The 17,519-nt window shown below is 32.9% G+C and overlaps 2 non-coding genes across 2 annotated transcripts; one reads left to right on the top strand and one right to left on the bottom strand.

Moving 5' to 3' along the window:
* Nucleotides 1–2,088: 2,088 nt before the first annotated feature.
* TRNAK-UUU (transfer RNA lysine (anticodon UUU)) lies at nucleotides 2,089–2,161 on the bottom strand. Its single transcript has one exon. It is a non-coding gene; the product is annotated as a tRNA-Lys (tRNA).
* A 5,561-nt stretch (nucleotides 2,162–7,722) lies between these two features.
* Nucleotides 7,723–7,804, top strand: TRNAS-GCU (transfer RNA serine (anticodon GCU)). The gene has a single exon. It is a non-coding gene; the product is annotated as a tRNA-Ser (tRNA).
* The last annotated feature ends 9,715 nt before the right edge of the window (nucleotides 7,805–17,519 follow it).

The following is a 17,519-nucleotide window of genomic DNA, read 5'->3' as shown; positions in this document are numbered from 1 at the left end:
CAATTAAATGAAGAAAACAGATCTGAAACAATTGTGGACAAACCTAAAAACACTGACAAGTGGGGACACAGCAACAAGGAAATACACAACACTAGAACACAATAACACCACAACACATACAAATAAAGAAAAAGTCGAACCATTCAAACAACTTCAAAACACGTTTATAACACACAACGACCCAGACATGAACACACAGTTATAACAAATAACTTTATAATGAATAACAGTAAACTGTTTGAACCACTCTTCCCAGTCAACTTAAATAACTATCAAAACAACAACACAAACGAATACACAAACACAATTTCAGCATAAGAACTCATAGAATCAGCAACAAACACCAAAAATTAATCACCAAGAGAAGATAGTATACAAGCCATTATTCTTAAGAAAGGCACTCCGAAATTATTTGAACATCTTACAGCAATTTTAATCTATCAATATATTCTGGTTATATCCCGGTTTCTTGGAAGCATGCAAATATATTAATGTTCCATAAAGAAGGAAAGCCAGCCAATAACCCAAATAACTACCGAACAATCAGTCTGACCAGTTGTGTAGGCAAAATTCTAGAGGGAATAATTAGTAGCAGACTCTCCACGTTCCTGGAGACAACATCAAAATTACCAGAAGAACAAAACGGTTTCAGACAAACAACAGACCACTTAGTCAGATTAACAGAAACAATTGTAGATAATTTTAATAAAAGAGAATGCACTGTCTTTTGCTTTCACGATATTGAGAAGGCATTCGGAACCGGAGACCGTTATGCCATACGTTGTGTCAAAGTTTCTGGAAAACAGAATTTGTAGAGACAATGTTGAAGGGACTTTCTCTGAGGGTTTCACTCCAGAAGCAGGCGTCCCTTAAGGAGGGGTGGTTAGCCCTAACCGATTCATCATGTTCGTGAATAATATACCTTTTAAAGATCCAAATAATGGATACTCATCACAATTCGCTAATGGTGTGGCAGTCTGGAAAAATGCACCAACACCAGCAATAGCAGCCACAAACATACAACCACAGTTGAATTAAACAAGTGAATATTGTCAAAATAAACACAACTAGCAGTATTCAGAAAGTTAACTAAACATAAAAAAGTACAACAACAGATCTACATGAATAGTGAATAACTCCGGATTGCTACATTTGCAAAATTTTTAGGACTTACGTTCGACTCAAAACTAACATGGATAAACCACATAAATAATATTAGAACATAAATTTGGTGAAGAACAAACTGTGCTAGGAGTCTAACTGGCAAAAACTGTGGAGCTACAGCAGACATCATAAAAATATATGAAACATACATTAGACCCGTCACTGACTATGCAGCTCCTGCATAAATAAATGTAAGCAAAATATTACTTCAAACAAAACTACAAAATACATTACTCACAACAGCTTATAAAGTACCTAGAACAACATCATGAGAATTCATGTATAAATACACACATAGAAACAATAACAGATAGACTCTTACATAGTTCAATAAATTATTTCAATAAAAATTGGAGAAAAAACGAACTAGTGAGCGAACTTGATAGGTATTGTTTACATGATGATGATAGACCTAAGCACCTATCACCAGTGAATATATATTTTCTAAATAAATAAAAGTCCACCTATAAACTAGACTCCACATTAGTTTAGGGATTAATTACTAAACATTGAAAGTATTTTTTATGTAAATATATACATTATTCATTTTAATTTGAAGTTAAAAATTAAAAGACCGTCAAACATAGAATCCTATTGTTGTTGTGTTTTGTTTTATACTAATTTTAATCAAACACCATCGCAGCAAAACATTGAAAGTTGAAACTAGGAATTTTTAAACTTGATGAAATTATTTATGTGTAATACCACATAAAATAGAATAAAACGGCAAAAAATATAATAATCGGAATTTTTATGTATGTCAGTTACTTATTTCGATACATCTATTGAAAGTAATGAAAACTTGTACTAAACACTTAGCGTTCATTTATAAAAATGTTAAATTGTAATTAAGTTTCGTTTTTCTTTTTTAGTTTGTTTATTAGAGTGTTATTTGACGAAATGCAAAACTTCAAAAATTTTTAACGCCCGAACAGGGACTCGAACCCTGGACCGTTAGGTTAAAAGCCTAACGCTCTACCGACTGAGCTATCCGGGCTCTTTTCTTTCTGTGTCTAATATATTTATTATTAATATATGTTAAAATGTATAAAGCTTGTGAGTTCTTTAATGGATTATTCAAATAAATATTAAACCTTTCAACCGTATTTTATATTAAACGTACAATATAACGCTATAGACATAGCAGTGATTGTTAACATTTATGTATCACCGTACCAAGATTTCAGTTTACGACCACTTAATTACTTTGAAATTATTCTTTAATTATAAATAATTTGAAAAATGGATTTCACGAAAAACGTTTAAACATTAAATAGGAATACATAAAGGTTGTTTAAAGAAAAAAACAGGACGAATGAAGACGGTTAATTGAATGTGCGTTTGAAACAAATTAAGGTTTCGCGAAATATCAGACGAATCATTATTCCTATTAATTAAAATAGTAGGACTAACCAAAAATATTGTTTTTTTTTTAATATTAAGAATTGAAATTGTTTTTAAGTCAAACATTGAAAATGACTATTAAATGTGAATTATAAATAAAATAAATGTCACTTGAAATTTAAATGTAGCCAATGAGAATGAAATATGAATTACACAGATGATGTGGAGAGAATGAATACATGATCCAGTTTTTATCACTTGTAGACACTCAGTGTTATCAAAGTTAAAGATATAAAATTACTTGTTATAATGAAATAAATATTTCAAGTTACTTCTTGATATCAGTAATAATAATTTGTATTTAAATTTTAATACTACACACGCCGCCTAGAAAAAAATATTAAGTATGTTAATATTACCTTTATGAAAAGTGGAAAACCTGCCAGAGGGTGATTGAACATGAACCTGGATAGCTTTACAAAAATCACTTGTACTTTTTAGAAGATGTATTTTTGGCCAAAGTGCTCTTATTGTCAGCGTATATTTTTCTCGCACACAAAATACTCTTAACTAAACAACGGAAAATGTACGAGTCTTTGGTATGACTGACATCTGTTGGAATTTTTCTTTGACCTTTGTAGGTTGATCTCGAAGTTTGCATCAATACGATAAATTCATATGTACTTATAAACTGGGAACTTAACAACGATAGTAAATGACCTAAAGGTTTTATTCTTTTAACTCTTAATGCTTTTGAAATTTTATTGACGACAGAGATATTTCATAGGGGGCACTAGTAGTTATCGCTTACGTTTGATTATTGAATTATTCAGTTGTTTATTTTCTCTTCTAGAAGTAATAAAGTATGGCTAACAATAAACTCCCAATTACAGAAAGCGAACAGTAACCACATTAATATTGTTTAGAAATTATAATTCAGACAATGAAGCTGACTTTTATAAGTCGTGGACACAAATCCAACAAAAACACATGAAAACAAACTAACCAAAACTACTACAAGTGAAAATCAAACATATTCTCAGAAAACCTTTATTCCTGCCTACGTAAGATTGATTCACCCACACAACAACTACACGTAAATCCCAAATCCGATTCTCCACTACGACTTGTAATGTCGACCTACGAATCATTCAACTACAGCCTCGGTAAATACATTGCGTGGGCATTTTCTATATATGTAACATCAGCCGGCTATCTCTTTCCAAATAGTCTTTTAAATAGAAATATATTTCCATCCACTAAACAATAAGTGGCACTTTTAAATACCATCATCCACTATGACTCATAATGTCGACATTGGAATCATTCATCTACAGGTCATGGTAAATACATAATTTGGACATTTACTATATATGTGACATCAGCCGGCTCTCTCTTTCCAAATAGTCTTTTAAAGGTAAATCTATTTCAAAGCCTAACTACAAGATAAATTTAAAACACATTCTGATCTAAATATGAATACATATAGTCACCAACTATATACTAAATAATAAAGAACAATTTGAACTAGTTTTCCCAACAAGTATATCTGAGACAAACACAGAACACATAACAAACTACGAAGACGCAAACCTAAAGAAAAAAATATCCTTACATGAATTTTTTGAAGTATTAAAAGATACAAAAAACAAATCTCCAGGTGAAGATGAAATACAGTCCATCCTTCTATAAAAGGGCACTCCGAAATTGTTTGACCACCTAAAAACACTTTTTAATCTATCTCTATCCTCAGGACACATCCCAGTTTCTTGGAAGCTCACTAATAAATTAATGCTCCAGTCAGCAAATAACCCAAATAACTACCGACCAATCAGCCTGACCAGCTGAGTAGGTAAAATTCTCGAAAGAATAATCAGTAACAGACTCTTCACATTCTTGGAGATAACATCAAAATTACCAGAAGAACATAATGGATTCAGGAAAGTTAGACAAACAACAGATCATTTGATTAGATTAACCGAAACTATAATAAATAGATTCAATAAAAAAAGAATGCACTGGCGCTTGCTTTCACGATCTTGAGAAAGCATTCGACACTGTATGGTACAATGGTTTAAGGTTCCGTATGAATGAAATGGGACTACCACGTAGAAGTATTCGCTGGTTATCTAACTTTTTGGAAAATAGAAAGTGTAGAGGATACCTTTTCTGGGTACTTTACCCCACAAGTTGGTGTCCCTCAGGGAAGGGTGGTTAGCCCTATACTTTTCATCATGTATGTAAACAATATGCCATTGAAGGATTCTAATCATGGATTCTCTTCACAGTTCGCTGATGATGTGGCGGTCTGGAAAAGTGCTACAACACCAACTATAGCAGCCACCAACATACAACCGCAACTAAATAGAATAAGTGAATATTGTCAAAAATACATAATAACAATAAACACAACTTGTAGTCTGTACGAAAGTGACAAAACACAAAAAACTACAGCCAGAAATATATACGAATAGGACACTACTTCGGAATGCCCCATCGGCAAAATTTTTAGGCCTAACCTACGATTCAAAATTAACTTGGATTAACCATGTAAATAAAAATAAAGTCTGGCAAAGAACTAATTATGGTAGGAGTCTAACTGGCAAGAATAGTGGAGAATCTACACACAACATACTAAACATTTACAAAACATACATTAGACCTGTAATAGAATAGTGGAGAATCTACACACAACATACTAAACATTTACAAAACATACATTAGACCTGTAATAGAATAGTGGAGAACCTACACACAACATACTAAACATTTACAAAACATACATTAGACCTGTAATAGAATAGTGGAGAATCTACACACAACATACTAAACATTTACAAAACATACATTAGACCTGTAATAGAATAGTGGAGAATCTACACACAACATACTAAACATTTACAAAACATACATTAGACCTGTAATAGAATAGTGGAGAATCTACACACAACATACTAAACATTTACAAAACATACATTAGACCTGTAATAGAATAGTGGAGAATCTACACACAACATACTAAACATTTACAAAACATACATTAGACCTGTAATAGAATAGTGGAGAATCTACACACAACATACTAAACATTTACAAAACATACATTAGACCTGTAATAGAATAGTGGAGAATCTACACACAACATACTAAACATTTACAAAACATACATTAGACCTGTAATAGAATAGTGGAGAACCTACACACAACATACTAAACATTTACAAAACATACATTAGACCTGTAATAGAATAGTGGAGAATCTACACACAATATACTAAACATTTACAAAACATACATTAGACCTGTAATAGAATAGTGGAGAATCTACACACAACATACTAAACATTTACAAAACATACATTAGACCTGTAATAAAATAGTGGAGAATCTACACACAACATACTAAACATTTACAAAACATACATTAGACCTGTAATAGAATAGTGGAGAACCTACACACAACATACTAAACATTTACAAAACATACATTAGACCTGTAATAGATTATGCAGTTCCAACTTGGATTACTGTAAGTGACAAAACAATTAAAACCAAGCTGCAAACACTACAAAACACACTCCTCACAACAGCATTCAGAGTTCCCAGAACAACATCATCTGCATTCATACACAAGCATTCAAACATACCAACCATATCACATACACTGCTACATAGTACAATAACGTAGTTTGATAAAAATCGAATAAAAAACGAATTATTATGCGAGCTAGACAGGTACCTCATACATGATGAAGGTAGTCCTAAACATCTCTCCCCGATCAATATATATTTTAAACATAAAATAAATAAATAAATATAATAAATACATAATAAAAATGTATTTGTGTACATATATATATATATAATGAATATAAAAAAGGAAAAAAAGTGTCACCGACAAACTTGACATCCAGGTGATAATAATAACCATATATGGTATATGTACCACAATACATGGACATTGCCCTAGAAAGGATCGGAGTAATATTCAGTTCACTCTGACCCAAAAATGAATTAACTATCAAATACTGCAAGACCACATAAGTACGGGGAAGAGGTCAAAGGGAACCTGACCCTCCAGGTCATACAATACCCAAACACCGAGAGAGAGAGAGAGATAATATTTTTTTGTAGCGAAGAAAAACTTCTGACTTGCAAGGTAGATATACATAAAAGCTCCATCTGACGTTTACTGATGAAATTTTAAAATTTATTTTGTATGCGCCTATATGTTTATTATTTATGCCTCTATAATTTTACAGCGATAACTTGATAGTAATAACTTTTAAATTATATCACACAAACCTCGGCGTGTGATACCACCAATCTCCTGCTGGACAAAGTGAACACGCCTGGCTGGTGGCTGTTTCCAATCTGTCTGGTTACTGTTCTTTATGTTGACGTGTTGTAAATTATCCCTGTTCCGTTCCGTGGTAAATATAAACATGAGCAAAGTTTTCGAGAAACGTAAGATTGACATTGTATGTGAAATATATCAGTGTGCAAAGAATTTAATGTGAACAGACATTATTCAACAATATATGAAGAAAAATACAAAAAATATGAAGGAGAAACTTGAAAACAATACAAAACACACTCCGCAGAACGGTATACAGAGTTCCAGAACTATATCATCAAAATTCATACATAAATATTCAAACATACCAACCACACCAGATAGACTCCTACATAACCGAATAACGTATTTTGATAAAAATTGGATAAAAAACAAATTGTTATGCGAACTAGACAGGCACCTCATACATGATGAAGGTAGTCCTAAGCACCTCTCCCCGATAAATATATATTTTAAACATAAAAATAAATAAATGAGAAAAATATATATAAAATAATAAAAATATAAATAAAAAGTAATAAAATTCGTCAGAAATCTTTCTTTTATTAAAAAAAAAACATCCAGTATCTAATCTAATGCATATTCTTCTATAGAGCTTAATCTTCGCGCAGGCGCGAACTCTCTATGTTTGACTTCCTCGTTGGACATCGCGGGCCACAAGGTGACTCGTCGCGGGCCGGGCTTTGTGTACCACTGCACCAAACAGTTCACATAAACAAAGAAAAAGGAGAAGAGGTTAAGTATATCTGACCCTCCTAAATATACATAAATACCCAAACAACGAAAGAGGGAAAAATAAAGATTACTGTGAGGAGATGTTATTTATTAGATCCTTTTTCATGAGATGTTTACAAGAAGATGAGGTGGCCGAGTGGTTAAGGCGATGGACTGCTAATCCATTGGGCTATGCCCGCGTGGGTTCGAATCCCATCCTTGTCGAAACGTAGTAACAACATAATTTTGAAACGATGTGTGCCAACATTATATTACTCAAAGTGAATATAAATTGTTACACATTACTATTTAAAATTAAATTTATATCCTGTAACAAAACAAAGCAAGAAGATTTGAAAAAGTACATTTTAATATATATGTACGAATAAATCGAACAACATTTTAAAGAAAATATCTGCGTTATACTATTAACTAAGCAACGGAAAATGTTCGAGTGTTTGGTATTATTAGTTACTGATATCTGTTGGAATGTTTCTTTGACCTTTGTAGGTTAATCTCGAAGTTTGCATCAATTCGTATGTACTTATAAACTGCTAGCACAACAACGATAGTAAATGACCCAAAGGTTTATTTTTAAATTTCAATGCTTTTGAATTGTTATAGACGACAGAGATATTTCATAGGGGGCACTAGTAGTTATCGCTTATATTCGAAATATTCAGTTGTTTATTTTCTCTTCAAGAAATAATAAAGTATGGCTAACAATAAACTCCCAATTACAGAAAGCAAACAGTAACCACATTAATATTGTTTAGAAATTATAATTCAGACAATGAAGCTGACTTTTATAAGTCGTGGACACAAATCCCACAAAAACACATGAAAACAAACTAACCAAAACTACTACAAGTGAAAATCAAACATATTCTCAGAAAACCTTTATTCCTGCCTACGTAAGATTGATTCACCCACACAACAACTACACGTAAATCCCAAATCCGATTCTCCACTACGACTTGTAATGTCGACCTACGAATCATTCAACTACAGCCTCGGTAAATACATTGCGTGGGCATTTTCTATATATGTAACATCAGCCGGCTATCTCTTTCCAAATAGTCTTTTAAATAGAAATATATTTCCATCTACTAAACAATAAGTGGCAAGTTCACCGAAGTGTAAACGAATGAAGCCTGTACGATAGCTTTATAATTTTATACCCAAAACCCAAACCCATTAACGGCAAAACATTTACTCAACGTCAGTATGATCGTTCTTTAGTCTACCGGAGTTGGTCTAGAGGTTTATTTATTATTTATATACAGACAGTCAAACCTAACAATGGTAGGAACAGTAATTTAACGAGACGGTTTTTCTCACATTTAATACGAACCATTATTCACAAGAAAGTGAAAATCAGTGATTATACAAGTATAATATTTACATACCAGTACCCCAACTGAACATAATTTAGAAATTAAAAGTTTGTACTCCATCTATTATTGTGCGGTAAACATCCTCATGTTAACAGTAATTGTTCTAATAAACAAGCATAATCATGGATCACAAAGGATATATTTTTCGAGGATTTATTTAACATGTATTTTATATGGATACTCTTGTGTTTTATTATGATGTTCTACTTGAGACTGCCTATATTAATGTTTTAAATTCCTGTTATAATTTTAATACAAAGAGTATAATATGTAACAAGTATATGAAAAATAGGCTTACGTATATATTATTTCAGGTGAGTTCTTGTCATAATTCTAGGTTTAATTCGTGTCTTTAGTTGAATATATTCTGGTATTATTTAATTCTAAAACAGTCGACAAAATCATAAGTTCCTTCTGACTTATTTGTGAGTTACGAGTGTTATTGGAAAAGTTAATTATAATAGAAATAATTAAAGAAACTACTTTCCTTTTGGTAATATAAAATTATATCTAGTCTGTTATCCCTCTTTGTTTAGTTCTGAAAGGTTTTATCATTTTCAGAATGAAAACGGCCTGGCATGGCCAAGCGTGTAAGGCGTGCGACTCGTAATCCGAGGGTCGCGAGTTCGCGCTAAACATGCTCGCCCTCCCAGCCGTGGGGGCGTATAATGTTACCGTCAATCTCACTATTCGTTGGTAAAAGAGTAGCCCAAGAGTTGGCGGTGGGTGGTGATGACTAGCTGCCTTCCCTCTAGTCTTACACTGCTAAATTAGGGACGGCTAGCACAGATAGCCCTCGAGTAGAGTAGCTTTGTGCGAAATTCCAAAACAAACAAAAAAACAGAATGAAAACAAAAATAACATTCGAAAGTGTTTCGAATTACGATTTTCTATAACGGGATACCAAAATTGTCGTTTGTCATTGCACTTTTTACAAACTCATTGTTACAGGAAGATAAGTGAAAACCATCGATGCTTCTTTCAAAATTGTATTTATTCAAACAACTGTGACAGTCATGTTGTAAAACACAATTATGTCTGTTTCTTTTCCGTAGAGAAACAAAATGTCGGGTTTTTCTTCATCAACTTTAACCTAAATATTACCACAGTGTTATTTTGAATTACCTAAAATAACCTACAATTGTTATTATGCTGTTTTAATAAATCTCCTTCTGAAAATAACGTACGTATTTGAGAATTAGACTATTAACTTTAAACGAATGGTACAAATTACTTTTAATGTATTGTTTTTAATACTTCCTGGTTTTGAAATTTTATAGACAAGGGAAATATTGTAGGTGGCGATAGTATTGTTATCGTTTGAATTTATTTCGAATTAATTCGGTTATTTATTTTATATTACGCAAATAAAATATTACCAAACAACGAATTCAATATAGAAAAATAATGGAACCAGCTTTTGTGTTTGTTTTTGAATTTCACGCACAACTACACGAGGGCTATCTGCGTTAGCCCTCCCTAATTTAGCAACGTAAGATTAAAGGCAGCTAGTCCTCACCACCCACCGCCAACTCTTGGGCTACTCTTTTAATAACGAATAATGGGATTGACCGCGCATTATAACGCCCACACGGCTGAAAGATCGAGCATATTTGGTGTGATAGAGATTCGAAACCGCGACACTAACATTACGAGTCGAATACCTTAGCCCACTGGTTGTGCTGGGCCTGGAACAACCAGCTTTATATTACTGAAAACATGTATTTTCAAAACTGTGTGTATAAGGATCTGTTTATACGTGTAATGGACGGTTCTGAGATTGACTTACATGTTGGAGCATTATTTTACAGTTCAAACAGAAACAACTATCCAATATTCATTATTGTCGGAAGAATAAACATAATTGTCACACCTATTACACTTTCAACCACTGAAACTATGGTTGAAATTATTCTGCTATTTTTTTTCGAAAAGACTACAATATAACGAAATTGTAAATTGACAAAAAAATTCAAGAAACACGAGGTGGCCGTTTAATTGAGGTGATGGGTTTGCTTATCCATTTGGCTATGTGTCCGTGGGCCTCTGCTTGTACTAATTTCAAAACATACAGATATCTAACTTGCCAAGCCATCAGTGACATGGTTTGCGGAAAGTTATACAATGCGTTTCCCAAGTAACACAAAACGAAGGTTCTTTTGGTTTTAATAATGATGACTGATCTCAATCGAAGCCTAAAACTCCAAGGCTTTCCAATACCTTCCAATGACATGTATTTCTTCTTAGTGAGATTGTACACAACTCTCATCACAATTTAATCACTGTCGGTTGGTTCTGATGATTTGAAACATTTTCAATTCATTTGGTTTAAACGGTGGTAGTTATTTTGAATAATTAAAGAAAAAGAATTTTTTTATTATACTTTTGAATTATACTTTCAATTCAAAATATTAATTGTAATAAATAGAATATTAAAGACGTATTTAGAAATATTACCCACATCGTTTCTTCTCCTAATATCGGTAACTGTTCTAGTGAGGATCGTTAATCAGACAACACTATATATATGAGTTTGACACTATAGACGTCATTTAGTCCTTACGTATAGATTTGGTACGATCCATTTGTTTCATTCGAAGAAAGATTCAGAATAGCAACAACAGTGAAACATTTTAAAATTAATGTAATAGTAATTTGTGTTATCGTCAAATCAATCTGACAGATTGCTTACATGAAAAAGGATATAAATCGTTTTAGAAAATGTAATTATAAATAATGACATTACCCTGACAAACTAGTTTGGAGATTAAAAAATACAAATCCACACACTGATATCTGAAGAACTACTTACTAGTAACTGTTCTGGTAAACAGAGATAATAAAAATATACCAACCATACTATATTTGTCACATACATTTCTGACAACGCGTTTCGCTCAATCCGGAAATCTTCAGACCAGCTCGGACACAATACACAACAGTGGTAGGAATGTCGTTTATACAAGTCATTTGATATTGAAATACATAACAACTGTTACACTGGGCAAGTCTTTTACAAGTGGACAACAACATTGTATTTGTCTTAAGACATCAGTAATTCATTTATCCACTTTTCAGACACTACATTCTTCTTGTCTCTTAAAGATGCTCCAAAATTAGAAAGTGGAAAGCAATCATATTCCAACCACAGTATAGAGTTAGTTATAGGTTTATACACTGAAGGTGAGACAGTAGGACAGCATGATGGGTTGTTAAACTATCTAGTTATAGGTTTATACACTGAAGGTGAGACAGTAGGACAGCATGATGGGTTGTTAAACTATCTAGTTATAGGTTTATATACTGAAGGTGAGACAGTAGGACAGCATGATGGGTTGTTTAACTAGCTAGTTATGGGTTTATATACTGAAGGTGAGACAGTAGGACAGCATGATGGGTTGTTAAACTATCTAGTTATAGGTTTATATACTGAAGGTGAGACAGTAGGACAGCATGATGGGTTGTTAAACTATCTAGTTATAGGTTTATACACTGAAGGTGAGACAGTAGGACAGCATGATGGGTTGTTTAACTATCTAGTTATAGGTTTATATACTGAAGGTGAGACAGTAGGACAGCATGATGGGTTGTTTAACTAGCTAGTTATGGGTTTATATACTGAAGGTGAGACAGTAGGACAGCATGATGGGTTGTTAAACTATCTAGTTATAGGTTTATATACTGAAGGTGAGACAGTAGGACAGCATGATGGGTTGTTAAACTATCTAGTTATAGGTTTATATACTGAAGGTGAGACAGTAGGACAGCATGATGGGTTGTTAAACTATCTAGTTATAGGTTTATACACTGAAGGTGAGACAGTAGGACAGCATGATGGGTTGTTAAACTATCTAGTTATAGGTTTATACACTGAAGGTGAGACAGTAGGACAGCATGATGGGTTGTTAAAGTATCTAGTTATAGGTTTATATACTGAAGGTGAGACAGTAGGACAGCATGATGGGTTGTTAAAATATCTAGTTATAAGTTTATACACTGAAGGTGAGACAGTAGGACAGCATGATGGGTTGTTAAACTATCTAGTTATAGGTTTATATACTGAAGGTGAGACAGTAGGACAGCATGATGGGTTGTTTAACTAGCTAGTTATAGGTTTATATACTGAAGGTGAGACAGTAGGACAGCATGATGGGTTGTTTAACTAGCTAGTTATAGGTTTATATACTGAAGGTGAGACAGTAGGACAGCATGATGGGTTGTTTAACTAGCTAGTTATAGGTTTATATACTGAAGGTGAGACAGTAGGACAGCATGATGGGTTGTTTAACTATCTAGTTATAGGTTTATATACTGAAGGTGAGACAGTAGGACAGCATGATGGGTTGTTAAACTATCTAGTTATAGGTTTATACACTGAAGGTGAGACAGTAGGACAGCATGATGGGTTGTTTAACTAGCTAGTTATAGGTTTATATACTGAAGGTGAGACAGTAGGACAGCATGATTGGTTGTTAAACTATCTAGTTATAGGTTTATACACTGAAGGTGAGACAGTAGGACAGCATGATGGGTTGTTTAACTAGCTAGTTATAGGTTTATATACTGAAGGTGAGACAGTAGGACAGCATGATGGGTTGTTAAACTATCTAGTTATAGGTTTATACACTGAAGGTGAGACAGTAGGACAGCATGATGGGTTGTTTAACTATCTAGTTATAGGTTTATACACTGAAGGTGAGACAGTAGGACAGCATGATGGGTTGTTTAACTAGCTAGTTATAGGTTTATATACTGAAGGTGAGACAGTAGGACAGCATGATTGGTTGTTAAACTATCTAGTTATAGGTTTATACACTGAAGGTGAGACAGTAGGACAGCATGATGGGTTGTTTAACTAGCTAGTTATAGGTTTATATACTGAAGGTGAGACAGTAGGACAGCATGATGGGTTGTTAAACTATCTAGTTATAGGTTTATACACTGAAGGTGAGACAGTAGGACAGCATGATGGGTTGTTTAACTAGCTAGTTATAGGTTTATATACTGAAGGTGAGACAGTAGGACAGCATGATGGGTTGTTAAACTATCTAGTTATAGGTTTATATACTGAAGGTGAGACAGTAGGACAGCATGATGGGTTGTTAAACTATCTAGTTATAGGTTTATATACTGAAGGTGAGACAGTAGGACAGCATGATGGGTTGTTTAACTAGCTAGTTATAGGTTTATATACTGAAGGTGAGACAGTAGGACAGAATGATTGGTTGTTAAACTATCTAGTTATAGGTTTATACACTGAAGGTGAGACAGTAGGACAGCATGATGGGTTGTTTAACTAGCTAGTTATAGGTTTATATACTGAAGGTGAGACAGTAGGACAGCATGATGGGTTGTTAAACTATCTAGTTATAGGTTTATATACTGAAGGTGAGACAGTAGGACAGCATGATGAATTGTTAAACTATCTAGTTATAGGTTTATACAATGAAGGTGAGACAGTAGGACAGCATGATGGGTTGTTAACCTATCTAGTTATAGGTTTATATACTGAAGGTGAGACAGTAGGACAGCATGATTGGTTGTTAAACTATCTAGTTATAGGTTTATACACTGAAGGTGAGACAGTAGGACAGCATGATGGGTTGTTTAACTAGCTAGTTATAGGTTTATATACTGAAGGTGAGACAGTAGGACAGCATGATGGGTTGTTAAACTATCTAGTTATAGGTTTATATACTGAAGGTGAGACAGTAGGACAGCATGATGGGTTGTTAAACTATCTAGTTATAGGTTTATATACTGAAGGTAAGACAGTGGGACAGCATGATTGGTTGTTAAACTATCTAGTTATAGATTTATATACTGAAGGCTATCTTTGACACTGCACATTTAAGTCCAATGTCTTTGGTATTTTATTTCCTAGATATCTACTAAGAACCACAAAAATTAAAATAAATCTTTCATTTATAAGATATATTTTACACTGGTCATACATACTAGAAAAACAAATCTACTGACACAGAGAAGTTTATCACTGAAACTACAGCTAGTGTTGAGAGGTCATCTGGTTGTAATACATGGAAAAAGTGAAATAATATTCAACCCTCCCATCATTACTGAGGTATACCAAGGTTCTATACACAAGAGGTCACTGAATTAACCAGTAGTTACAACAGTTGTTACATGTTGTTTCTGAACCATATTTTTAACTTATTTTTTATTGTGTCCAATCTTAATGATTGCTAAACATCTTGACAAGTGATGGTTTCTGTTATTCTTATATCCAGAAAGAGAGAGAAATTTAAAACTAAACCATGTTGATGAGACATTAATAACATCTATTTAAAAATCCTGTACTGATTGGTTGAGTAATAAATAGTAATCACATTTAAAAACCGTTATCATGAAATCAATATTATTTACTTGTACAGTAAACAACTGCAATATAACAGTGATCTGCAATGTTTAGCTAATAAAATGGTGAAAAACAGAGATTTAAATTTTAAAATATAAATAAGTTTGTTATTAACATTTAATATGACTTTCTTGACAGTTTGGTTTTCAAATTTTTTGCAGCATCCATGAAAGGAGTTGAACTTTCACTTGGACTCTGGGGTATTTTAAAAAATCTTCTCACTTTTGGAATTTGCAATACTAAATTTTGACCAAGTCCAAACAAACTGGAGTACAACCAGTACAGAGATACACACTAGAAAAAAAGACAAGACAAAATACATGAGAACATAATTTAAATATCTGTAACAAACTGTTCTTTATTATAGACTTGTTGGCAACATTCTTATCTGAGTTTTATGTTATGTCCAATAAAAATTATTACCTGTACAAACCCTCAAAGTTACATAGAAAAAAACACAAAGTTTCTACTTAAAACTAAATTTCTAATGCTCCCAGAGTTTGTCCCAAGTTTATTCCATGGTATATCACAACACAAATATGCTGATAACAGCTGTCATAATATCTATAAAAGCATTTTTGATTTAGATATTACTTGATATACCATGTTCTTCCTCTAAAATATAAACAAGATTTACATTATGATTAAAATAATAAGAGTGAAGCTGTTATTACTAAGATACAAAATAAATGATATAATAAAATGGTTTCTGAAGAAGTGCCTACTAAGTTACTTTTACAATAAGGGAAACTCTGACTTGTGTTCGTAGTGACTTTAATATAAGGTGGTGATTTTGAAATCTGATGTCAAAATATTTTATATACCATATAAAATGAAGCATAAGTAATTACGCAAACAATAAAAGGCTTTCAATAACAAATTATTATATTAAAATAAGGCTTAATTTTGAGAAATAAGTTCAGATGCAGATGGATGATGTATTGGAATGGATATAACAAAAATAATTTTGTTATTATACAACACAACACTTGGATATCTGATCTTTATTATTATTCCTAACTCCTGGTTACTATAAAAGTTGTATTTTGACATTGGATGCAGAGTGGTGTTCCACCTCATATTTTACATATTTGACTTGCATAACAAATGCCACTCATATTTTTATATTATCTGCATGTCTAGCCAAGTACCTCCACTTTCCAATTCCTTCCCATGCCACGATTTATCACAAAATAAAAGCCTCTAAAACATGTCAACATATGAAATTTTATTTTTATTTAGTGTGTTACAAATAATTTTCTTTATTGCTTTGACATGAAATAAATAAGGCATCAAACAGTGGTCACTACTGTAATAGGTTGTATGTAACCTTATACAAAACCTTCAGTTCCACCTTCTGTGGAAGAAGCTAACAGTTATTGAAACGCATGAGTAAGTTCATAACCCATTTCAAAATATAGTTTCTATACAGAGAATACACATTCTGTAACACATAACAATTACTTTGTAATCTAGACAAGAAATAACCAATGAATCTCCTCAGAGGGATAGTGATAAGTCTTCAGATTTGTACGACTTCAATGATGGGTTTGATTTTCAAACACAAGCTGCAAAAAAACACATTCCATATCCAATAACACTGAACCAGAAGATATTTTAATCTAAATTAAAAACTTCTAATCTATCTTAGTTTTGTTGAAACAACACAGGCTAAAAAAACATTTCTGGGTTGTGATGGTTTAAATTCAGCATTCCATCTTGTCTTCTGTTATGGCATGACTTTGAAGTGTGGTTTTCTAACAGTGTTGTAAAATAACACTGTAACAATGCTGTGACAGTATCTTGATGACATGATGTGTTGTATAATAACTGTAACAATGCTGTGAGAGTGTCTTGATGACATGATGTGTTGTATAACAACTGTAACAAAGCTGTGATAGTATCTTGATGACATGATGTGTTGTATAACAACTGTAACAATGCTGTGACAGTGTCTTGATGACATGATGTGTTGTATAACAACTGTAACAATGCTGTGACAGTATCTTGATGACATGATGTGTTGTATAAGAACTGTAACAATCCTGTGACAGTGTCTTGATGACATGATGTGTTATATAACAACTGTAACAATGCTGTGACAGTATCTTGATGACATGATGTGTTATATAACAACTGTAACAATGCTGTGACAGTGTCTTGATGA

The sequence above is a fragment of the Tachypleus tridentatus genome, chromosome 12, assembly GCF_004210375.1.
Source record: "Tachypleus tridentatus isolate NWPU-2018 chromosome 12, ASM421037v1, whole genome shotgun sequence".
In the NCBI taxonomy this organism is placed as follows: domain Eukaryota; kingdom Metazoa; phylum Arthropoda; class Merostomata; order Xiphosura; family Limulidae; genus Tachypleus; species Tachypleus tridentatus.
The sequence above is the reverse complement of the archived record's forward strand: the minus strand, read 5'-3'. Positions and strand labels throughout refer to the sequence as shown.